We start from the raw sequence: 25,024 nt of genomic DNA on the forward strand, positions 1-25,024 counted from the left end.
TCATCATCATCATGGCTGTATCCAGCATAGGAATTGTGAATGCAGGGACAGCAGGACACTCATCACCTCCTTCAGCTGCAGGATGGTTCTCTCAATGTCACTCAGTTTAGGAGGGGACAGGGACGTGGACAGGACAGAGCGGGGTTTCACCCATCTGCAACAGCTTCACCTTCAGCATGATCCTGTCTAATGGAGAACGCTACACACACACACACACACACACAATCAACATGATGATGTACCTCTAGGCTGCTAGAGGTTTGTGTGTGTGTGTGTGTGTGTGTGTGTGTGTGTGTGTGTGTGTGAGAACTGTCCCTACACTCACCAGCATCTCAGGAAGCACAAAGTCTGGAATCTCCTTCTCCCAGAACTCCTTAGTGACCAGGCGGTAACAGTAACCCTTGGAGACGCGACCAGCTCGACCTGAGGGACAGAGCAGAGCACGATGCGGGAAGTCATACAACGGCCACGCCCGAGACTTCTCAAGGCCGATTAGCACCACCTTCTCACCTCGCCGCTGGTTACAGTTGGTTTTGGACGCCCAGGTGAGCTGAAGGGACTGGTAGTTTGTCTCTTTGTCACAAACCACGTGACGTGCCAGGCAGAAGTCAATCACTATTAAACACACACATCTTCATCTCCTCCTGTACAATCATCATCACACGACATTGTTTCTGAGCCGTGCGGTGCAGAAACTCACCGTACTTCACGTCAGGGACTGTCACCGAGCTCTCCGCAATGTTGGTGGACAGGATGATCTGAGGAATCACAGACACACACAGAGGCGGAAAAACTGAAGTATTGCACATTGTGCTGTTATTATTATAATATAATGTCAAATTATTATTACTACTGTTATTGTCATTTTGTGCACTATATATACTAACCATACCCATACACTGATATACCATCACGTCGCTGCTACCTGTCCATCTGGTTTGTCTCGACCTGCAGTGTATTGTGGGTCGGACCTTTGTCATGTTTTTGTGTCTTTTTGCACACTGCGAGTCCCCAAAGTGTCGCATCTCATCTCTCTGTGTACTTGTATATGGTGAGATGACGATAAAGTTCACTTTGACATGAACATGTGAGACTGGCTCACTCACCTTCCTGTATCCAGACACCGGCACCAGAAACACACCCGTCTGCTCCTCCAGGGTCACGGTGGAGTGAAGGGGGTATACCTGCAGTCTAACACACACACACACACACACATACACACACACACACACGAGCTGAAGCAATACAGCGGTTTCACCTACACACTCACACAGGAACAAGACAGAGCAGTAACACACCTCTTGCGTACGAGTTGGCAAGCGCCTCCTGCATGAACTGGATCTCGGCGAGGCCCGGCAGGAAGACCAGAACACTGCCCCTCTGAGGCAGAGACACGCTAGCGTCCTTCTCTACATTACTGCGCGCACACACACACACACACAAGGAGATGTTACAGATTACAGTCAGATGAGTGGACGGCTTGGCTGGATCGGTGCACATGACCTCTGACCTGTGATCTTTGGCCTCCATTTCATCAAAGTTCTGAATGAGACTCACAGCCACATTGTACATTTCAACACTGATTGAGGGGTTATCATAGCTGGTTGGGCTCCACCTGACCACACACACACACACACACACACTCCATACCAGGGTTATGTGACAAGGTCAGATGTTAAAGTTCAAGGTGATGTTCTCTCTCACCCTGAAGGGAACGATGGTTGCGTAATGTCATCCCAGGTTAAAACTCCTCGATGGTGTACGGCACACCCTCCACCTCGAAAACGAAGGCGGGGTTGATCTGGCCCCGCACAGGCTGTCCCGAAATAATCCGGCAAAACTCTTTACAGTTGATGGTGGCCGACATGAGGATGACCTGCAGGTCAGCCGAAGGAGAAAGATTGGCGTGGGGGTGGGACCAATGAGCAGCAGCCTGCAAGCTCAGTGAAGCCACGCCCATATTGAGATGCACAGACAGGCTGTGTGTGAAGTGTGTGTGTGTGTGTGTGTGTGCAGGTATTCGTAGTCGGGTCACACACCTTGACGTAGCGCGAGTTGGACTGCAGCAGCTTCCTTACAACCAGGAGGAGGAAGTCCAGCTCCTCAGTTCGCTCATGGACCTACGGAAAGGACGTCATCATCATCACCACCATCACCACCACCACACCCAGCACCATGAATAAGACTAAATTCTCCTGCTCTTTTTACTCATTTTATACCTGATTTTAAATCAGCAGATTAAATTAAATAGCCTTTCTATGGTCCTGCAGTAGCTAGAAATGGCGATAGCTGTAAAGAGTGTTTTGGTCGTTCTGCTTCACCATTCAGAGAACAGCAGCTCAGACGGTCGGATCTGGAATTTGTCCCCTTATGACGTCATAAAGGGAAAGGTTACCTCCCGTTTCTCATGCTTTTTCCACCCAGAGAATCTCCCAACGTGCAAAGCATTGCAGTTGCTCAGTAAAAATGAGCACAAATGTATTTTTTTGTACTTCCGTCACGCGAGACTGAAGAACTAGTGGGGTCATTTTATTTTATTTTTCAGGAAAAAACACCGACACGACTTCACGTCTGGGCCAAACATTGTGGTTGGTGAATGGTGTTGAATGGTGTTCATTTCCGCGAATGCACCATCAACTTCTATAGGCCGCTCTCCCCCTGCCCCACCTCTCTCCTCCTCATTAGCATTTAAAGCTACAGTCACTGAAACGTGAAAGTGAAGTGAGTGTGTCCTCTGCATTTAACCATAATTTAACCAGGGAGCAGTGTGTGGGGGGGCAGCTTGGCAGTTTGGGATTGGAACTGTCAACCTTTGGATTACGAGTCTGTTTCCTTACCCGCTAGGCCACCACTGCCCCTTCAGACGGGGACAGAGATGGCAGCAATGCAGCGATGGCGATTTAGGTGATTTTTCGGAGTTGTGTGTGTGTGTGTGTGTGTGTGTGAGAGAGAGAGAGAGACACTGGTACCTCATCTATGAAGATATGGGAGAACTCGGTTAGGCTCTTGGCAGTAACCAGCTTCTGCAGCAGGACTCCGGTGGTCATGTAGATCAGTCTGGTGTGTTCCGTTGCCTTTTTCTCCAGACCCACCTACACACACACACACACACACACACACACACACACACACACACATAGCAATTCTTCACCTCTAGCTCAATCTTAAAAGTAATTCACTTCATAAACTTTTCTTTGTTGGTTGAGGCATTTTTACTTTCAACATTTTGACACACACACCTGATAGCCAACCAGACTACCCAGGACGCACTTGCGCTCTCGGGCAACCCATCGCGCGATGCTAGCAGCACCAATCTTGCGTGGCTGCGTCACCACCAGGTTGCAGGGGACGTTCTTCTCGCTGTAGAAGTCGAGGACGAACTGGGGCAGCTGGGTGGTTTCCCGCTGCCCGTCGCCCCACGGATGATCACCACTGCGTTGCTCTCGATCAGAGAAATGAGCTGCACAGAGACGCAGGGAACTAGAGCTTCAGAACCTCACACACATACACACAGGCCACTCAAACAACGTTTCACACGAAACAGCAAATCCCGGAGGGACAGATAAGAGTTTTGCTTCGAACCGGCAACCTTCTGATTATGTAGAAGGACATGCTGTGGAAAATCTACAAGGTGTTCTGAGACAGATGAAGTGATAGCTGATGGTAGACACACCACTCAAGGACTTTAGAAAGAAATGAGAGAAGTTGCTGGTCTGTAGTTGCTGATGTCTGCAGGGTCAGCGATGGGTTTGGAAGAACGCTGCCTGTTTTAAAGACAGCTGGTACAGGACCAGATGTAATTGAACCATTTATGACATGAGAAATGAAGGGGATAAGGTCAGGAGAGGTTGTTTGGGAGTATTGTGGAGGGGATTGGTTCCAGTGGACAAGTGGTTGGATTACCTGTAGATATGATCTGGATGGTTTCATCTAATGTGAGTTTTGAAAATTGTTCAAGGGCTGTCGGCAAGCTTTCAGAGGGTAGGGTGGTTATGGAAGATGGAGCAGGGGGAGTTGGAGGGTTCAATAGAGATGAGAATATGTTGTGGAGTTTTGATGGTTGTGGGTAGAGGTTTGCAGTTTGCTTTGTAGAAAGTAGATTTAGCGGAGGTGAGGTTAGATAATGCAGCGGGTCAAGCTGGGATTTCTGATATTTCCTCTCTGCTGTTCTTAGTTCCCTTCAACTGCTGCGCAACATGTCAGATAGCCAGGGAGCAGGGGGAGAAGTCCTTTTGCGTTTGGAAGATAAAGGACAAAGATGATCCATAGAAAGGGAAAGTGAGGAGAGGGAGAGAGTTAGTTGCTGTTTCTAGCGGTAAGGGGATTGAAAGGTGTGAAAAAGTGCAGGAAGAGATGAAAGAGGACAGATGAACAGAGACGAGTGAAGGTGAATGTGAAATATGAAAGTGAAGTGATTTGATTGTCTTGTGATACACAGCACAGCACACGGTGACACAACGAAATGTGTCCTCTGCATTTAACCCATCACCCTTGGTGAGCAGTGTGTGGGGACGGTGCTTTACTCAGTGGCACCTCAGGCAAACCAGCATTCGAACCGGCAACCTTCTGATTACGGGGCCACTTCCTTAACCACTAGGCCACCACTGGCCCCAATTACATTACATCTCACTCTGTCACAATTTGAGGTTTCCCACTCATACAGTCTATGCTTTTGTTCAGCCCCTGGTGGTTGGCTGACTATTGGTTGAGAAAGTGCTTGATTTGATATGCAGCAGACCCTGCTATTCAAATTGTAATATCGCCGACGATCATCGTAATTTAATAGTGATAACCAAAATCGTGATCAAAATTCGATTAAATTGTGCATTCCCAAGGACACAGTCACCATGAACAGTGCAGGACAACATGTGTTTCCTCCAGGCGCGCTGATAAAAGAGCCAATAAACAGGTCAAAACGGGAGACAGCTGGCTAAGCCCAGTGGCATCTGGGCATCACAGTGATCTAGTGTATAACAACACGTGCCTATAAACCAGCAGACCAAAAAGAAAGAAAGAAAAAAAAAAAACTTACTACCCCCCCCACTGAACAAGACTGAAGATGAAGAACATCTGAGCATCTAAACACAGACAGAAGAAAGGGTTTCAGCATGTTTTTACCTCTTCTCGGTTCTTTGTGATTGGTAGGGACGGGTACTCATAGGTTGCCAAAGGTGGTGGAGGCAAGCCACTACCTGGAAAAGTACAATGTAAACCAGTTCATAGTCACATGCCTCACATCACCACAGCAGCAATGTGTGTGTGTGTGTGTGTGTGTGTGACCTACTGTTTTGCTTCCTGTTGTGGGGTCCACCACCACTGCTCTCTGACTCTGAGCTATGACTGGGCCGGACAGGACTGGAAACCAGTAAAAAATGAACAATACACTAAAACTCAATCATACGTCTGACATGTACCGTGGCTTTTAGAAATGTACCACAACCAAACCGGTCAATAAATATTGATACTGAGAGGCGAACCTGACATGCGCATTAAACAGCGGCCTTTACGCGTTAAAACACCACAACCTGGCAACTTCCTTAAACATCGGCCTTTACGCGTTAAAACACCACAACATGGCAACTTCCTTAAACATCGGCCTTTACGCGTTAAAACGGCAAAACTTTCAGCAGAAAGTTCAGTTTTTTTTTTCCCAAGATTACTTTTCGCAGACCATGGAGTTCGGTTGTATAAATCGAGGTTAAAAAAAAGAAATTAGTCAATAAAAGGAATTTGTTAAATGTATTTTAAGGTTAATTTTGTTGTGAGCATGTGCACGGCTTTAGAACCGGGTGTTTTAAAACTCTCCTTTATTGACGTGAATTTCCCTCTGGAATGAATCGGTGATCTATCTTTAATAAATGATGTATATATTATATATAACATATTATATATGACATAAATTATGTATATATTGTATATAATTTATAGACTTAATTGCCCGAGCCGCCCGCCACTCGGTACCCACCCGGGCTGAGCGCCGGGCCCCTCGGCGTCCCTGTGGACCTCGTGGGTGATTCGGATGTTGGCGAACCGGGTTCCCACGGTGAACCAGTCCGCGATCTGCTCCGCCGTTATTGCCGACTGCATTTTGCCGGGATTCGAAATGACTAAAAAGGGCAGGAGACGTTCGGCCTCCGCGTAATTGTGTGAATGACGTGCGACCCACGTGGTGGGATGAGGAATAGAGGGAGATTTTTTTTTTTTTTAATATATATTTTTTAATTGAAGTTTTAGAATACAAAAATGAATAAAGCAATAAACATTTTAAGTCAACCAAAAGAAAAAAAAATAAGCCAGGGAACAGGGAAATATCACACTGTGTGGCCGCCATGGTTCCTACACCATCACTGCTCTTCTGCAGGCAATGGAACAGGCCTGCTGAGGCCCGGAGGCGAGGTCAATCCCTGGATGTAGACGAGATCCTGTCGCCAGACCCCTGCAAGTCAGGGCTGAAGACGCATCTTTTTAGTCCAGAACTCTATAACAGTTAAAACGCACAGGTACTACGACGCTCGTCTCACCTAAATAGTCCACTCGTAACCACTCGAGTCTCATCTGTCTCTCTCTGAGTTGCTCTATACCCTGGTCCCTGGCAATGAACTTCAGCATGTACCAGACAGCGGGTCACCACAGCCACCTACACCGTAACGGCTAGAGCTTCAGGGATCTTCTAATGGGACCAGTAGCATTATAATGGACGTGCAGTGTAAACCACGACACTGGACTAAACGCCTCCAAACATGGACAGCTTTCAAGTTACCATCGTGAAGAAATCAATTCCGGTTCACTAGGACCCCAACTATGAATACAATCTTTTTATTCACTCTGTTGTAGATTCTGTACACAAGTTCGACAATAAGAAGTTTACAATTTAATCTAAATATTCTCTAAAGAGGAAGGTCTTGAGCTGCCGTTTGAAGGTGCTCAGTGACTGAGCTGTTCTGACCTCGAGGGGAAGTTCATTCCCCCACCGAGGGCCAAGACGGAGAAGAGTCTAGATGAGCGTCTTCCTTTTACCTTCAGAGATGGAGGGTCCAGGCGAGCAGTACTGGAGGCTCGGAGTATACCAGGTGCAGTGTGAGGTGTAATAAGGGCTGTGAGGTAGGATGGTGCTACTCCATGTTTGGCTTTGTAGGCCAGCATCAGTATTTTGAACCTGATGCGTGCAGCTACTGGGAGCCAGTGGAGGGAACGTAGCAGAGGGGCGGTGTGGGAGAATTTGGGAAGGTTCAAACCCAGCTTACTACCATCGTGTCCCTGAGCAAGACACTTAACCCTGAGTGTCTCCACGGGGGGGACTGTCCCTGTAACTACTGATTGTAAGTCGCTCTGGATAAGGGCATCTGATAAATGCTGTAATGTAAATGTATTGCATGGTCACTTTTACCTGAAAGACCATCCCTCTCTGACACAAGCCTTTCCAAGATTGCTCTAGTGGAGTTTTTCCTTGTGTGCAGAAAGGGTCAAAGTGTCAACTGTAGGGCCGTGTCAAAGTGTATGTAGCTTTGGGCTATATAAGGAATAATTGTTTGTTGTGTGCGCTGTAAATTAATGAAAAAGTATTATTGAATAACTAATTAAAAAATGAATGAATAAATGAAAGTAAAACCCGGATGGCTTTTATCATCTCGGAGACCCAGTCGCAGGTAAGCGGGGAGGGCCGATCCGCCGCTGCCGGTGTCCTGTCGTTGCTCCTCCTGTCCCGTAGGCGGCGCCGTGGAGTCTACGCGCTCCGCGCCTGCGCAGAAGAGGCGGACGCTGCCCGCCAATTTCGAAGCGCTCGGTGTTTACGACCGAGATGAAAACCGCCCCGTAAACCATGGGCGACAGGACCAAGGGTAAATATGCGTTATTCGAGTAAATATTCCGGAACGCTCCGTTCCTTTAATCGTTCTCGTTTTCGTCCCCACGACAGGAAGCGGCGACACGACTTCGCCCCTTCACGCCAGCAGGTAAATAACCTTTTAACGCCACGTTCTCCCACGCAGTGAACGTCCACCCGGCTGCTCTCACAGAAACGGGCTTTGCTTACGTCGGCCTGGCAGCAGCTGGAGGACGGATGATGGGGCGCATGTAATGGGACAATCAAAGCAGAATTTTTATAAAACGGCAAGTTTGAGCAACCGGAGCTGCGTCAGGCTGCGAATAAACTCCTGCAATTAATTAAAGGTTCCCTGACATGAACGTTTTTGACGTGTCAGATTATTTGACATGAATCAGAGTTTCTCTAGCTGTCTGTGGTCCTGCAGTGGCTAGAAATGGCGATAGTGTAAAGAGTGTTTTGGTCATTCTGCTGCACTGTTCAGAGACGGGCTGGATGCTGGAATGTCCCCTTGTGACGTCATATGAGGAAAGGTAACCTCTTATTTCCCAATCCACTCCCATAAAAATATTATCTCCACCAACCGCCATGGCTTCCAGACGTGCAAAGCATTGCAGTTGCTCGTTGATTGGATGAAAAACAAATTTATTTATTTTAGTTCCGTCACACCAGACTCTGAAGAACCAGTGGGTTAATTTAATTGATTTCTGGAAAAAACGCCGACACGACTTCCTGTCTGCGGCAACATTGTGGTTGGTGAATGGTGTTGATGACATGTCCCCATAACTCCTATAGGCCGCTCTCCTCCTCGTCCCGCCTCTCTCCTCCTCATTAACATTTAAAGCTACAGACACCGAAACTACGCGTCCTGGGAAATCTCACTGTGGGACCGTATCAAAGTGCCTGAAATTCTGCACGAAGGCTGAATTTGGAAGAGACTTCAGATACAGAATTAGGGGGGCACTAAGATTTTGTATGAAGTTATTTCAAGGCCGGTCCTTTCTTTTTTTTTTTAAATTCAGCAGCGATGGTGATAACATTAAGGTGTATGTGCGAGTACGACCTCTGACCCAGGGCACTGGGCTGACAACAGATGGAGACCGGAGCCTCTGCCTGACTGTGACTCCTCCCAACACCATCCGGCTCCACCTCCAAACCTGAGCCTCGCACTTTCACCTCGATCATGTGGCTGGTTATGGACACTTCTCAGGTCAGTGGGCTGCTTTGCCGATTCAATTAAAGGGAATAGAGAGTGAAACTTTCCTGTTGATGTGAGTGACTAATCTTTATTAAACAGGAGGCGGTGTTCTCATGTGTGGCCAAGAACATTGTGGAGTCCTGTATGAATGGCTACAATGGCACCATATTTGCCTTAGTAAGTTGTGATGGCATCACATCAGAATCACATTTATTGACCAAATATGTGAGCAATCTACAATATGAATGCTTAATATGGGTTTATATTCATAAATATTGTTATTTAAAACATGTAATACGTTTATACTGTTTACAAGTATATGTATATAAACACACAAATATACATATATACATGCTAATCTGTAATCTACATCCTGTCTGCAGAAATATATATCACACTGTGACTTAATAATTAAATGTTCTTCATCTTGTATTTCTTATGTCTTCATTTTCGAATTTGAATTTCGAGTTTTCGAGGGTTCAGGGACATAGAAGGGTGTGGATGTCAGCTGAATGTTCACTAAAGTTGATGCATAAATGACCTCCGGCTTTAATTTTTACAGTGGTCAGACAGGGTCAGGAAGACCTTTACTATGCTTGGTGAGTGCCGATGTTTATGAAACATACTTTTCTGTGATTGATTGCTGGTGGTGTGTGTATGTGTGTATATTGTCCTGACACATTTCCGTTGCCTTCAGGTCCTTCGGACTTTGATAACTTAACAGACGAGCTGAGGGGACTGATTCCGCGCAGCTTTGAGTATCTGTTCTTTCTAATTGGCAGAGAGGTGGAGAAGGTGTGTTACAGCCTGACCCCTTACTGATCCAATGACAGTGTTTAAAATCCTCTGTTGCTTCTCTCTTCAGTCGGGGAATTTGAAGAGCTTTCTGTGTAAGTGCTCGTTTATCGAGATCTACAACGAGCAGATCTACGACCTGCTGGACAGTGCTTCGGCCAGCCTCTTCCTCAGAGAGAACATAAAGAAGGGAGTGTTTGTTGACGGTGCCGGGAGAAGTTTGTTACCTCGGCTGCTGAGGCCTACCAGGTAAACCCATCCAGGTGGATATGTTTAAGGAAGTTATGGTTGCTTTTTTCTGATGTCTGCCATGGGCTCCAGGTGCTGGAGATGGGGTGGAGGAACCGACGCGTGGCCTCAACCTCCATGAACCGGGAGTCCTCCCGCTCACACGCCGTCTTCACTGTCACTCTGGAGTCCAAGGAGATGGATGGGCAGCTGGTCAACATCCGCACGTCCCAGCTCAACCTGGTGGACCTGGCTGGATCAGAGAGACAGAAGGACACCCACGTTGAGGGCTCCAGGCTGAAGGTCTTGTTCTTTTATATTTAATCTACTGTAAAAAGTCCACTGACAATAATTTTCTTTGGCTTTATATTTGTCTTAGTTTCCCCAGATTCTGTATCTGAAGTCTCTTTCCGAAATTCAGCTTTGGTACAAAATTACAGCCACTTTTGATCACTTTGAGATTCCCAGGACGCGCTGTTTTGGTGTCTATAGCTTTAAATGCTAATGAGGAGGAGAGCGGTGGGGTGGGTTGGAGAGAGGCCTATACACATTTGGCGTAGACAAGAAGTGTGTTTCCAGAAAAAAATACAATGAACCCACTTGTCTCACATGATGGAACTAAAATTTTTTTTATTTGTGCTCATTTTTTTATATCCAATCACCGAGCTTCGCACGTTTGGAAGTTGGTGGAGATAGAATTTCCTGCCCCTCCCTGAAAAAGCATGAGAAACGGCACGTAACCTGTCCCTTATGGGGCAGCGGTGACCTAGCGGTTAAGGAAGCAGTCCTGTAATCAGAGGGTTGCCTGTTCGAATCCTGATCCACTGAGGTGCCACTGAGCAAAGCACCGTCCCCACACACTGCCTCCCCGGGCGCCTGTCATGCCTGCCCACTGCTCACCAAGGGTGATGGTTGAAAGCGGAGGACAACATTTCGTTGTGTCACCGTGTGCTGTGCTGTGCTGCAGTGTGACTTATGACGTCATAAGGGGACAAATTGCACATCGGACCGTCTGAGCTGCCGCTCTCGGAAAAGCAGAATGGCCAAAGCACTCTTTACACCTATCGCCATTTCTAGCCACTGCAGGACCATAGACAGTGGCTAGGGGAACTCATAATAATGTTAAATAATCTCACTGTCACATGTTCATTATTGGGGACCTTTAATACTGAAATGTACCAGTCTGAACAACCTATTGACCTCTGACCTTTTATACCAACAGGAGGCAAGCAGCATCAACCGCTCGCTGATGTGTCTGGGTCAGGTGATCATGGCCCTGATGGATGTATCCAATGGGAAGAGCAGGCACATCTGCTACCGTGATTCCAACTAACCTTTCTACTCAAGGTGTGTCAGTTGAGGGTCATGGGGTCAACGGGAAAAGTCATGAGGGGACATGTGTATCTCCTCCTATCTGAATGAGAAATAACAATGAATGTGTTATCTGGTTTGTGTGTGGTTAGGATTCTCTCGGTGGAAATGCTAAAACCTGCATCATTGCCAACGTGCAATCCTGGCTCCAGGTGCTTTGGGGAAACGTGGTCGACACTTCAGTTTGCCCAGAGAGCCAAACTCATCAAGAACAAGGTACTGGCACAACATTCTGTTTTAACATTTAACATTCATGGCATTCACCAAATGCCCTTATCCATAGCACCTTACAATCAGTAGATACAGGGACAGTTTCCCTGGAGAAACTCGGGGTCAAGTGTCTTGCTCAGGGACACAATAGTAGTAGGTGGGATTTGAACCTGGGACTTTGTGCTCCTTCTTCACCTTGTTGGGCCTGGAGCTGGTTGTCCCAGAAATTTTGATCCAGTTATTAAGTTCAACCTCCACCCATGTCACTGCCAGTAATTTGTGGATTAAAAAAAAAAAAAAAAATCTATCTAACGATCAAGCACTTTGAGTCTGTGACATGAACTGTGCAGTTTCACCATGATATTTAATCCAACTTTGTAAAAAGTTAGTTTTGTGTGTGTGTGGTGATAGGCCATGATAAACGAGGACACCCAGGGCAACATTCAACAGCTGCAGCTGGAGGTGAAGAAGCTGAAGGAACAGTTGGCCCAGGCACTCATCTCATCCCACAGCCTGGGAGGAGAACTCGGCCCAGGCAGTCCCGACTACACAGAGGTATGACTGTTTTTTATACATTTACATTTACAACATCTACAGAATCAGTGCTGGGTTTACGTAGTGAACCACGTCAAGGGCTGTTACGTGCGTTGCTTCCGTATTCCAGAACGTTTTCAGCCACGTGTCTCTGTTTTCAAGTCATTTAAATTACAGCTGATGATCTGCACACGAGTAGCACGATGGGTCTGTTTTACTCGGACTCGGGAAGTGTGGCCTGGCAGGAGGAAACACTGTCCTTTATGTTCATCTTTCAAGGTTGTCATAAGTTAGTTAAAAGAAAAAAAAAAAAAAATCTCAAATGTTTATCATCCACTTCAGAGAACGTATGATCATGAAAATTTGAGTAATTGAGAAGTAATGGAAATTCTTTTGTAAAAATGTGTAAGAACCCTGCTAGGTCCCGCACACCCTGTTGCTGATAGTGTGTACTAGTGTGCGGATGTAGACTGTTTTGTTTTGTTTTGCTTGCTTGGTTTTAAGGTTCTGCTGCTAGCCCAGGAGAGGGCGTGTCCCAACAAGAGCAATTCCTACAGGCGCTGCATCTCTGGAAGAGACGTGAGGAGGAGATAAGGTGCTGTGCTCTGTTGTTATTTCAGTTCTCAGGATGGGGGTGTGTTGGGAACATGCGCATCCTTCACCAACCAGGTTCCTTCAGGACAAACTTTCTGAAGTGTGGTCTATCAGGAAACTGCCTACTAGTACAAGTATCTAGTATCTGGAGTACTGAGCTCCAGTGTCTCTGTTTCTCCCATGGTGTAGGTCCTGCAGCAGAAGCTATCCCAGCTGGAGGAAGCCTGGGCACAGAAAGAGAAGTTCCTTCAGTCCAACCGCATGATCCTGCGCTTCAGGGAGGACCACATCGCTCGGCTGGAACAGCAGCTGAAGAAGATGAACCCGGCCAAGCTGCAGGACGAGCAGAATGAGCCGCTCCGGCAGGAGATCCAGCTCCTCAGAGAGCAGGTGCCTGTTCATAAGAACTTGCAAGTGGTCTCCATTCTTCATGTTGGAGCGTGACTGAAACAGTGTGGAATGGTTCTGATGATGTTTCCCAGTTTTGTGATTGTTCTGTCATTCGCTGTCCACCCACATGAATGTTCTTCAGCTGGAGCACCACCCACGTATGATGCGCTACGCTGCTGGAACTTTGGTCTGCGGGGGAGGGTGCGGTGTCCTGCGGGCGCTGGATTCGGTCAAGGCGGCCCGTCAAGCCCAGGCCCAGAGTGCTACAGAGCTGGAGCAGGCCTTCCAGAAATTTCTGGAGTCAGAGAAAGCAGCGGCTGGAGGTGGGTACAAGGACCGCTAGTAAGAGCTTCTATTTTGGTGCCTCAGTCCGGTACGCTGTGAGGCATTGCAGTTCATCATTTCAAGTGGGAGGAGTTAAGAGGCGGGCTCTTATGTTGTTTTTTTGGGGGTTTATTTTTTCCCCGCTTGAACGTTCTGACTCTGTGATTGGCTGACGCTCCTCAGCCCTGCCCTCATGTTCCACTCCGGTCACTATGGAGTTCGCTGTCTGCTGTTTCCCCATGGAACGGTTGAAAGCACAACTGCCTGCAGAAGCAGAAGGAGCTTCTGACACACTGCAGGGGTTTGAAGAGTTCAAGGAGGTCAACAGGTGGGTGGTGGTGGCATCATCTTCACATCTTGTGTGTGTGTGTGTGTGTTCTCATGTCCTGTGAACTGTGTCTCTTCGATCTTTAACAGGAAGCGTTTATCTGAGCTTGAGGCAGAGAAGAGGTACTTGGAAAAATCCAACAAACATCTTGAAAATATTCTAGAAGCTACAAAGCCCACAGCAAGCAGGAGGTTTCACAACTCAACAAAATACATGTGGAAACCATAAAGGTAGGGGGAGGGATAAAGGTGGTGGATGGGGGTTGGAGCAGAGAAGGAGGGAGGAGAATTGAAGGGACTCGTCTGACATGTTCAGTGAACTGTTACTGAATTTTCATTCCATGGTCTCCTTTATCCAGATCCTGACGACGCCCACAAAAGCATATAACCAGCGGAGTGCTCTGGTGCCCCTCAGCAGTCCCAGAGCACCTGAAGGGCCACACCCCCCTGAAGAAGAGGAGGAGTGCATTCAGAATGAGCCGCCTCCTCCTGAAATGACTGAGGTGGCCTGTGAGGCGCTGACTGAGGAGCTGAGGCTGGTGCAGGTGCAGCATCGTTCTGGGTGGGGGTTAGGTTGGGTGGAGTCACAGATCCTGACATTTATGTTCCTTCACTTTGTAATGTTATAATTTTGAAAGTGGTTCACTTTCAGGAACAATCCAGCTATGTCCAGAACCAGCTGCATGAGGAGGAGGCGAAAAGCAGAAATTTGCTGCAGAAAATCAGCAAGCTGGAAGAGCAGGTTACCATGGCAACAGAGGAAGCGTCGCGAACAGACAAGGTCAAGCCGAAAATTCCAGTTTAAAGTGCATCGTGATCAGTGGGCCTATTTTGGGGAGTGTAAACTGAGCAGGTTTTGTTCTGACTGCTGCAGATGTTCTCATCAGAACGGAGCACGTGGAACCAGGAGCAGCAGAGCCTGCAAGCAGAACATCAACAACCTGGAGCAACAGCTGACACAGGAACAGCGGACAACTGAGGGTACATGAAGTACGTGTGTGTGTGTGTGTGTGTGTGGTGTGTGTGTGTCGCATCACCACACTCAACACTTTCACTCACAGCCATTGTGATTTGAGAATAACACACTTACATAAATGCAGTGCGGCAATGAGCAGCTGTGACCTTTGACCCTACACAGTTCTCCGAAGCGAAGTTCACGACCTGTGGGGTGATGCTGCAAGCGTCCGACAAACAGCTGAGCTCCACGAAGACTGAGCTGGAAGTCCAGCGCGCCGAACATGAGAAGGAGAACTCGCACCTGTCCAGCAGTCTGATTAGCACACAGCTACAGCTGGACAAGTCAAGTATGGCGCACACCTCTATGCGCACACAACACACACAACACACACACACACACAGGGCAGTGTGACAACAGTGTGTTGTGTGTCAGGCTGGAGTTTGAGGCCCTGCTGGAACAGCAGCGCTTGCTACAAGACGCCTTCGACACCCTACAAGCCGAGAGACCAAGTTCGATGCGATCAGAACAAGCAGCATCTGCAGCAGAGCAGTGAGGACAGAAGCCGACTGGAAGCCCAGATCACTGTGAGTTGTTTTTTTTTTTTTTGTTTTTTTTAAACATTGATTTATACGTACTCTGTCATCCTAATATACTAGGATCATCAGAAGATTCACTCTGATTCACGGTTCTTTATAAAGTATTAAATTGCAACTTCCGGTCCTTCATCTCCATATTTATAATCAAAGAATTAAAAATGCGTCTAAGCTTTCGAAAACTATGGCTGTAACAGCACAGGGAGCGCTGGCAAGCAACTTCAAAACATCTTTTAGTTTCTGGAAACAAAGTTTGACGAAGTCCGGTCCACAGCGGAAGATCGGGGGTCTTAAAGGCTTTAGAGGGTTAGAGAGCTCGAGGAATAACACTAAACTCACGGCTAAAGTTACGGACTTCGAAATCCGGAGCAGACACAAAAAGCTATTACATTCCTGGCATTTACCAGACACCCTTATCCAGAGCTCCTTACAGTCAGTAGTTACAGGGACAGTTCCCCCTGGAGACACTCAGGGACACGCTGGTAGCAAGGACTAAAGAACTCTTCGCGGGTCTGCTTATCGAGGTTTAGGGGAAATTGACAGTCCACCGCTCACCTGCTGCCAAGCTGGGCCTGGGGCAGAGGCTGGTCCCGTAATCATCGGTCTTCAGCAATATCAAATAAAAGATCTTCTGATCCGGGAGGCTCGGCGAGTATCGTGGCCGGCAGATGGATCACTGCCCTGGAGGTTTGAATCAATGCGCTGAATACAGAGAAGCAATGGCCGAGCTGTATAAACGCGGCCTCAGACCTGCGCTGCGGTTCCCTGCACGAATTGGTAGTAGTAGCCTAGTGGGTAACACTCGCCTATGAACCAGAAGACCCGGGTTCAAATCCCACTTACTACCATTGTGTCCCTGAGCAATACACACTTTATAAATAATACAAAGCCGTTTTTGAAACAGTGGTCCCCCTTTCCACCTCTTTGGTGGGAAGAATATCTATCAAAATGAAAATGCTCCCAAATTTCTTGTATCTGTTCTAATTAATACCAACTTTTATCCTCTCCACTCATTTATAGATGAAAATGCTAATCTTCAAAAATGGTACTGCCCTTAATTTCCATTCTTACTATGTGGCATCAAAATAAACGTTATATCACATAATGGTTCTATTTCCATAATAAGCAAGGTCTTAAATTTTATGAAAGTGGCCTTAAATGTCTTTAAGTCTCAAATATGGCTCCCTTAAACCTGCAGAAACCCTGTGTGTGTTCATTCAGGAGATAACGAACAGCACTTCAAACAGAGAGGGAGCGCGCGTCCACTCTAGCTCCCAGCTGAGAGAAGACCGGGAAGCTCGTCCAGGTTAGGCCTTCAGGAATAAAGTTCTGGACTGTCTGTCTGCTTCTGCATAAATTGTCCGTGGTCCAGTGAAGGCTTTTGTTTTGCTCTGCATCAGTGCTGCTGCTGTTGCTTGTTGATTTCAGGAACCTCGTTCAGGTGGTGGAGGAAAACGCCATTCTGAGGAAAGACGTGCAGGCGTTGAGCTCTGTAAACCAGGCAGCAGGTGTGTGTGTGTGTGTGTGGTGTGTGTGTGTGTGTGTGTGTGTGTGAGATACAATGAGATACATTTGATCTGGGTTTAATGAAACCTGCTATTTTGCTGTAGGCTGAAGCCCTTAAAAACCTGCAGCAACGATTGGTTTTCTGCAGATGCTGCTGTGGTCAGCTTGGAGCAGAAAATCCAACAAGACAAGGTGACGGTCATGAGCGCCCTTCTGACCACCGCACCAGATGCAGGGTGCGGGATGGTGGTACGTGGCTCTGGTTTTCCTCTTCTACTTGCCCTGTGCTTTCCTTCCCTTTAGAGTGTTGTTCTTGACCTCATGACCCAGACCAGAGATCTACGCATTGATCTGGCCGAGAAGAAACAGAGCCTGGACTTGATTACTTGTGACCCTCCAAGATGTAACGTATACCTTGCGACAGTTTTATTAAGTATTGTGCCTTATGGGTGGAGTCATGCAGGCACAGGCGCTGGCAGCAACTAATCCTCGTCAGAATTTAATCTTTAACTCCGTTTACTGCTGGTAAATATAAATGTTCATGTTTTTATCTTGCTCAATTTGGACGTTTCTCACAGGTTAAGTACAACGCGGCTTGTTTGGAGCGAGAGGAGAAACGCGGGAGCTGAATGGTCAGATGCAGGCTGAGCTGCATGGCCTGAGGGAGGCGTCAGAGCGACGTAGGTGCATCAGACCAGATTGAGGTGAGGGCGACATTTTGTTCCAACCGCAGCAGCTGATGTCGCTTTTATTATTTTTTCTTCTCTGTGTGTATTCATGACATTGTTTACGCAGCTGGAACTGCTGCAGGAAGAGCTGACGTATGCCACCGAGGAGGTGGAGCGCCTCACCAAGGTGCTGGACGAGCAGAGTGTCCTGCTACAGAGCACCCAGGACCAGCTATCTGAGAGGGACAGCACAGTCCAGAACCTACAAGATGCAGGTCAGTCTTCCTGGATCACCCCGATTTCTTGGTTTCTCAGAACCTAACTATTTATTTATTTATTTTTATTTGTTGGTTTTTTTTTTTATCCTTGTTTATTGGATTTTACACAAAATGATCCAAGACAATAATACATAAATGACCTAATTAATAAATAAATGAAGATAATGAATAAATAAAGACACACCTTCAACCAATGAATCAAAACCAGATATTTACAAAAATAAATAAACAAAAAGTCCGCTGTCTGTGTGGTCAGTGTGAACAAAGAAACGAAGAATAAAAATGTAGAAATTAAACCAGTCAATCTACTGTCCCACCCATTAAACAGGAGCAAGGGAGAGATTATGTTTTACCATGCTGGAAATAATGGACCCAAGTTCTCTTAAATGTATTGCTGGTGCCTTTCAGAGAAGGCTTAATTTGTTAATTAAAAAAATATATATATACGGATAAGGGCATCTGATAAATGCCGTAAATATGAGTGTGAGAGGGCGAGTTTAAAGACTAAGTAATGCAAGCCTCCTAGCGAGTAAACGCTCGTCTCTGTCTAACATGCATGTATGTATGTGACTGGGCAGGTACTTTAGTTCTGGTAATTGATTTGGGTTAAGGTGGCGAACTAGTCAGTCTCAACACTATGATTATGATGATGATGCTCTTCACTCTCCCTGCCTCCTCTAATCCCCTGTGTGTGTCCAGCTGTCGCAGCAGAGCAAGGAGAGGGAGGAGTCGGCCACGCCCAGAACACAGAGTCATGTGAGTTATGCCGCCATCGGCACCCATCATGCCTGCAGCTCCGAGCAGGGTTCCGATGGTCATTAAAAGCCTGAAAAGTCAGAGAATACAAATAAACATTGGAGTCATTGAAATTTGATTGACACATGAATGTAAGACTTACATCATGAACCACGTCTCGTGCTGCTGCGTGCGTTGCTTCCATATTCCAGAACCTTCTTAGCCGTGTGTCTTTAAAGTAATTTACAGCTGATGATCTATGCTGGAACATGATGGTTGATTTTACTCGGGCTCAGGCTGCATTAACTTGGAGGAAGAAACAATGTCGTTTTCAGGGTTGTCATAAGTTTTTTATTGTGTGTTTTTATTAGGTGCCCCACACACCCAACAGCTTCAGCTCTGATGTGACGCAGCTGCTGGAGAATCAGGAGAGGGAGCTGGAGAGCCGCCGCTCCTCCATGATCACCATGGAGCTCCTGCTCACCGAGCTGAACACTGAGAGGACCACCAAGAGCGCTGAGATCCAGCGGCTCAAGGTCCAGCAGCAGCACCAGCTTTATTCAAACTTCCTGATCCTGCCTCATCTCTGAACTTCGCCCATGTGGCCAGTTGGTGTGATGATACACTAACAGTCAAAGGTCTTGGCGCCCCTGTTCTTTGGCATTTATGGAGTCTTAAGATGGAGCCATTTTGAAGAATCCAATGCAGGAAACCTATTTAGTATTTGTTGTATGAGGAGAATCTGTTTTTTTCAGAGTCGCCTCTTTACCTTCATGGCTGCTTTTTTTCATTATTGTCATCATCTTCATGAGATGCTCATTAACATGAGTGAATGATAAGAAAATGTTCAGCAAGACCCATAAATGAGTAGGGTGCCCAACCTTTGCCTGGTTGTGTGTGTGTGTGTGTTGTGTTTTTTTTTTTTTTTTTTTTTCAGTCAGGATTTTTTTTAATTTTGTAAAGTTTGTTCACCTCTGCTTGTCTGGCCCGGTTTGCTATTCTTATACACAGCTAGTCATTTTATTAATAATAATAATCTGTAAACCGGTGCTCCACCTGCAGCGATGATACTGGTCTCTTTCCATTCCTGTCCAGTTCTACATGTGTCCTACCAAAAAGAGAAGTAGTTAAAAGTGTGTGTGTGTGTGTGTGTGTGTGTGTGTGTGTGTGATTCAGGCTCAGCTAAATGAGAAGGAACAGTTACAGTGGCAGATCAACTCGCTCCTGGAGCAGTTTTACTCTCAGGAGGACAGAAGCCCTCAAGATCAGAACACCAAGGGGTGAGCATGTCTGCCGTGTGGCGCGGCTTACGTTTCACGCCTCTCTGTTACCATGGTAACCTGCCCATTGCTTGAATGAGATTCATAAATCTGTCCAGGTTTGTGATTTTTGGCTTTCAGACTGACCGAGCGAATGAGCGTTTCTGTTGGGTACCGTTTCTGGTGTGATGTGAATATGACCATAATTAAATTGTTTATTAAATTTATCATGAGATTATGTGTGTGTGTGTGTGTGTGTGTGTGTGTGTTCTGCAGGGAGCAGCTAAAGGAAGTCATGAATCAGGCTGTCCTTAAAGAGCTGCAAGAAGCCAAGAGAGAAAAGGTTTACTGTGTGAGAACAAATGTTTTGTGTGATGTACTAATGACCTGAGAGCTGATTTAGTTTCTCCTCTACAGGAGTCTATGATGCTCCAACTGACGGAGACACAGGAGGCGTAAGTAGCTCCACCCCCCATATGCATATACATCACTGTTAACGTTACTATCATTGATCATATATTAATTTACATTAAGGAAAAAGAGGATCTGAGCAGCAATACAATGGAATTTTTCATTTGTAGAAATTGCTTGTAGGAGATCATTCATTTGGAGCCCAACCCCCCCAGTCCTTGTCCAAGATCTCTTGATATCAACATGAAATTTGTGTGTGTCTCAGTCTGCAGCATCAGCACGATTCTCTGAGCCACTCCCAGATATGTGTACAGGAGCTGACCGGAGAGCTGAGGAACCGATGTCTGGAGCTGAGGGAGCTGCAGGTCCGAGAGCAGGAGCAGAGACAGGTCCTGCTGGTGGGTGTGGCTTCGCGGGTGTGTGGCATGGGAGATCTGTGAAGCAAAATCCACCATTTTGAAGTGACCGGCGTGTCTGTGGCAGGAAATGGAGGTTCTAAGGAAGCAGGTGGACCACCTGACCGAAGAGAACGGGAAGCTTGTCGGCCACCAGAACCATCGTCAGAAGATCGAGTATCTGGTGAAGTTGAAGAAGGAGAACACCAGGCTGCAGGAGGTGTGTGTTCCACTCTTCAAGACATCTTGACTACTCGACTCCTTGTCTAAACACTCCTCCTTCTCTTCCTCTACAGGAGAATGAAAAACTGCGGTCAGAACTCATCACCTTCAGAGAGAACGAGAAGAAGATCTGAGCTCCAGCTTCCATTTTTTTTTTTAATAGTTGTTTTTTAATTCTTGCTATTTTTCTCCTGGACTATCATTTAGATAAAATTAAACAAACTCTTTCTGGTGCTGGTATTGTGTGTGAATTTCTTGTTTTTAGTTGACTGGATCAGGCTGTTAAATATATTAAAGGGGATCGTGGTCTCTGTCAGGGTTCCTACGGTCATGGAATTTGACAAGAGAATTTTCCAGGCCTTGAAAACTTTTGGAATACGAAAATAAACATCTAAAGTTCTGGAAAAGTCATTGAAATCTGATTGACGCATGAACGTGTAACATGACGTACGTAGTTCCTATACGTCTACAATTTTTGCTGGCTTTACGTAGTGAACCACGTCACGAGCGTTGCCTCCATATTCCAGAACTTTCTCATTTTAAAAGTCATGTAAACTACTGCTGGTGATCTACACCTGATGGCCCATTTTACTCAGGCTGTGTGAAACTTGGAGGTGAAATGTTGTTTAAGTTCACCTTTTCAGGGTTTAGTTTAACAAATTTGACTTTTTGTGATTTTATTTTATTTTTTTCAATTTTGCACATAAATATCAGAGGATGTATGGTCATAACAATTTGCCTTTGAGCCATTGAAAAGTCATGGAACAGACAGGAAGCCTGTCTGTTCCTTCCGTGTGGGCGGGGCTCAGCTTCTCCTGCGTTTGGGGTCAACGGGGGGCTGAACTCCACTGGCCGTTGTAGGTTGCGGCTTTAGAGTCTAAAGGTGCAGCCCGCTGTGACCTGCTGTCCACCGGCGTAATCCACTCTAATCCCTGCGCTCCTGTCCCATCTCCACGGCCGAGCGGTCTCGTCCGGCATGCACGTCCTCCTCTTCCTCCTGCTCTTCATCACCGTGCTGCTGCCTGCCCAGCTCCGCTGCCCGGCCCTGTGCTCCTGTGCCCACCACAGACACAGCAGTGATGCAGGAATCAGGTACGTGTGTGTCTTCAAGTCTTAAGTGAAGATCTGGTTCAATGAACTTCTGGTCTCAGTAGAACTGCTCTGTTGTCATGAAATAACATTTCAGAATGAAAGTCCTGATTTTATAGGCTGCTTCTGCACCGGGTCAGTTTGTCCTGATGAACAGATCAGGACCTCAGTGACCAGGATTGTCCCCAAATCCAATTAATTACCTTCAGGACTCATTATAGAGCTGTGAGGCAGGAGGACATTACGTAGCTGAACTACTCCTGAACTTCTCCCAGGACGGTCCATTGTAAGGATCCCACCATGGCAGCTGTCCCCCCCGGGGTCCCGCTGGACACGGTGAAGCTGCGGCTGGAGAGGACATCACTGGGCCGCGTGCCGCGCTTGGCCTTCTCTGCCCTGCAGCGGCTGCAGTACCTGTGGCTCACCTACAACTCCATCACGACCCTCCACCCCCGCAGCTTCTCCAACCTCTCCGCCCTCCACGAGCTCCGGCTGGATGGCAACCTGCTCGCCACCTTCCCCTGGCAGGCGCTGAGGGACACGCCGCGCCTACGGACACTGAGCCTGCACGATAACTGCCTGTCCTCCCGCGTCCCCGCCCACGCAGCTCGATTCCTGGGCGGTGTCACTTATCTGGACCTGTCCAGTAACAGGCTGAAGACACTGCCCAACAAGGTCACCGGCATCTGGTCCTCCTACCCGAGGGACAAACCAGCTCATGTACAGAGGAAGGTGGTACTCGGTAGGTGGCCTCACCCCCTTCAACACCGTGTGTGTGTGTGTGTGTGTGTGTGTGTGTGCAGGGTTAGGGGGTAAGTGAGCTGTGGTCCTGATGACCTGTCAGGCCACTTTCTGTGTAGGACTTCCACAATGATTCTGATCACCAAAACATACCGAACCAGGAGTTGGAGCACTTTCACATCAGCTGGCCCGTCACTTCCCTCTTACACCACCAGATGGCAGTTGAGTCTTCTCTAAAACCATAACACGGTCCTGACTGTCTGCTGTCCAGGTCTGCAGGACAACCCGTGGATATGTGACTGCCGCCTCTCTATGCTGCTGAAACTCAGTCGAGCTGTGGGCTCCTCGCTGGTCCTGCTGGACCAGTACCTGACCTGCAACAGCCCATGGAGCTTTCTGGTGTCCTGTTCCAGAGCATGGAGCTGACCCACTGCCTCCGACCATCAGTCCTGACCTCCACCACTGAGGTCACCACCCTCCCTTGGCAGCAACGTGCTCCTGCGCTGCAATGCCACTGGCTTTCCCACGCCAGCACTCACATGGATCAAAGTTGCAGGACCCAACATTCATGACGCAGGTGAGTCAGAGCTCCAAAACACCTGCTCCAGTCAGCAATCGGAACATCCTGAAGTTGGTAGAACATTGCGAAGTCAGAGGTTCGGAGCAGCACCAGTAGAGGTCCTCATGAAACAATTCAACATGATTACTCTCTCTCTGTTTGTTTGTGTTGTCTAGCTTGCTGCAGAAAGCTGGACCGAGGAGCTGAGAAGTTGCCTCGAAAAGTTCACAGCTGTAAGTCATTTTATTTCACTTAGAGACAAAATCCAATGAACCCATTTTCCTGCGGCTTAAAGTCATCTTCTTGTCTCTCCACCTGAGCAGCAGTTGAAGAGTCTCCAATGGTGGGGATCAGCTGGTCCATGATCAGTCTGAGGGGAATCTCCTACAAGGATGCTGGGGAATACCGCTGCCGTGCTAGGAATACCGCGGGAGCATCAGAGGTGTCTGTCAGTCTGAATGTGGTTGGGGTCGTCAACAAGGATGTGGAGGCACCAGCACCTACCAAACAAACCCAGGTGGCCCCCACAAAGCAGAACCGCCTCCCCCCCATAATCATCCCTCTTCCACCATGAACCCCCAAAACCATCCTTCCCTAATGGCTGAGGTAACACTCTGAGCTTCTGATCCCAGCATCAGACTCAAACCTCCTGCCCTAGTCACATCTCCTCAGACTGTGTTCCACTTTGGACCATCTGAATCAGCAGATACTGAACACTGGTGCCTGGACCATCTGAATCAGCAGATACTGAACACTGGTGCCTGGACCATCTGAATCAGTAGATACTGACCACTGGTGCCTGCACCATCTGAATCAGCAGAAGGTGACCACTGGTACCTGGACCATCTGAATCAGCAGATACTGACCACTGGTGCCTGGACCATCTGAATCAGTAGATACTGACCACTGGTGCCTGCACCATCTGAATCAGCAGAAGGTGACCACTGGTGCCTGGACCATCTGAATCAGTAGATACTGACCACTGGTGCCTGGACCATCTGAATCAGTAGATACTGACCACTGGTGCCTGGACCATCTGAATCAGTAGATACTGACCACTGGTGCCTGGACCATCTGAATTAGCAGATGGTGACTACTGGTACCTGCACCATCTGAATTAGCAGATGGTGACCACTGGTGCCTGGACCATCTGAATCAGCAGAAGGTGACCACTGGTACCTGGACCATCTGAATCAGTAGATACTGACAACTGGTACCTGCACCATATGAATTAGCAGAAGGTGACCAGTGGTACCTGGACCATCTGAATCATGTTTTAAGTTTGATTCTTTAAATCAAATCAGCTGTGAGGAAGGAAATCTCCAAATGAATGTGATTGTGCGTGTCTGTTGTGAATCAAGGACGTCAGTGTTGAGTAGTGTGCATGTGAAAGAATGTAGTGAGTGTGCGTGTGTGTTTGGAGTGTGAGTGAGAGAATGTGATGTGAGTGTGTAAGAATGTATATTATATGAGTGTGTGTGTGTGTGAAAGAAGCCCTGCTTTCAAGTAGATTTTTGTGTGAAAATAAGTTGATCTTCACAGTCACATCACTGTCTTATATCATGAATCACCAGATCAGTGTGTTGGTCAGGACTCGCCTCACTTGACTCTGCTCATCCAAAACCTTCCAAAGGAAAAAAAGGCAGATTACACACTGATGAAATGTGTGTGTGTGTGTGTATTACTGGTCTGATAACACAATGAACTCTTTGTCTATGTGAATGTAAACTGTTATGGTTGACCCACCGAGAGTGACTCCTCATCATGCTGACCCCTCACACACACACACAACCACCCCACACACACACACACTCCCA

The 25,024-nt window shown here is 47.3% G+C and overlaps 3 pseudogenes; 2 read left to right on the forward strand and 1 right to left on the reverse strand.

Annotated features, from left to right (window-relative positions):
• The window catches only part of LOC114786947 (ATP-dependent RNA helicase TDRD9-like), a 12,742-nt pseudogene extending 6,655 nt beyond the window's left edge, over positions 1 to 6,087 (reverse strand).
• Positions 6,088 to 7,740: 1,653 nt separating this feature from the next.
• LOC114792067 (kinesin-like protein KIF15-B) lies at positions 7,741 to 21,015 on the forward strand (annotated as a pseudogene).
• A 652-nt stretch (positions 21,016 to 21,667) lies between these two features.
• Positions 21,668 to 24,998, forward strand: LOC114788683 (leucine-rich repeat, immunoglobulin-like domain and transmembrane domain-containing protein 3; annotated as a pseudogene).
• Positions 24,999 to 25,024: the final 26 nt, after the last annotated feature.

This window comes from Denticeps clupeoides, chromosome 1, assembly GCF_900700375.1.
Source record: "Denticeps clupeoides chromosome 1, fDenClu1.1, whole genome shotgun sequence".
Lineage (NCBI taxonomy): Eukaryota > Metazoa > Chordata > Actinopteri > Clupeiformes > Denticipitidae > Denticeps > Denticeps clupeoides.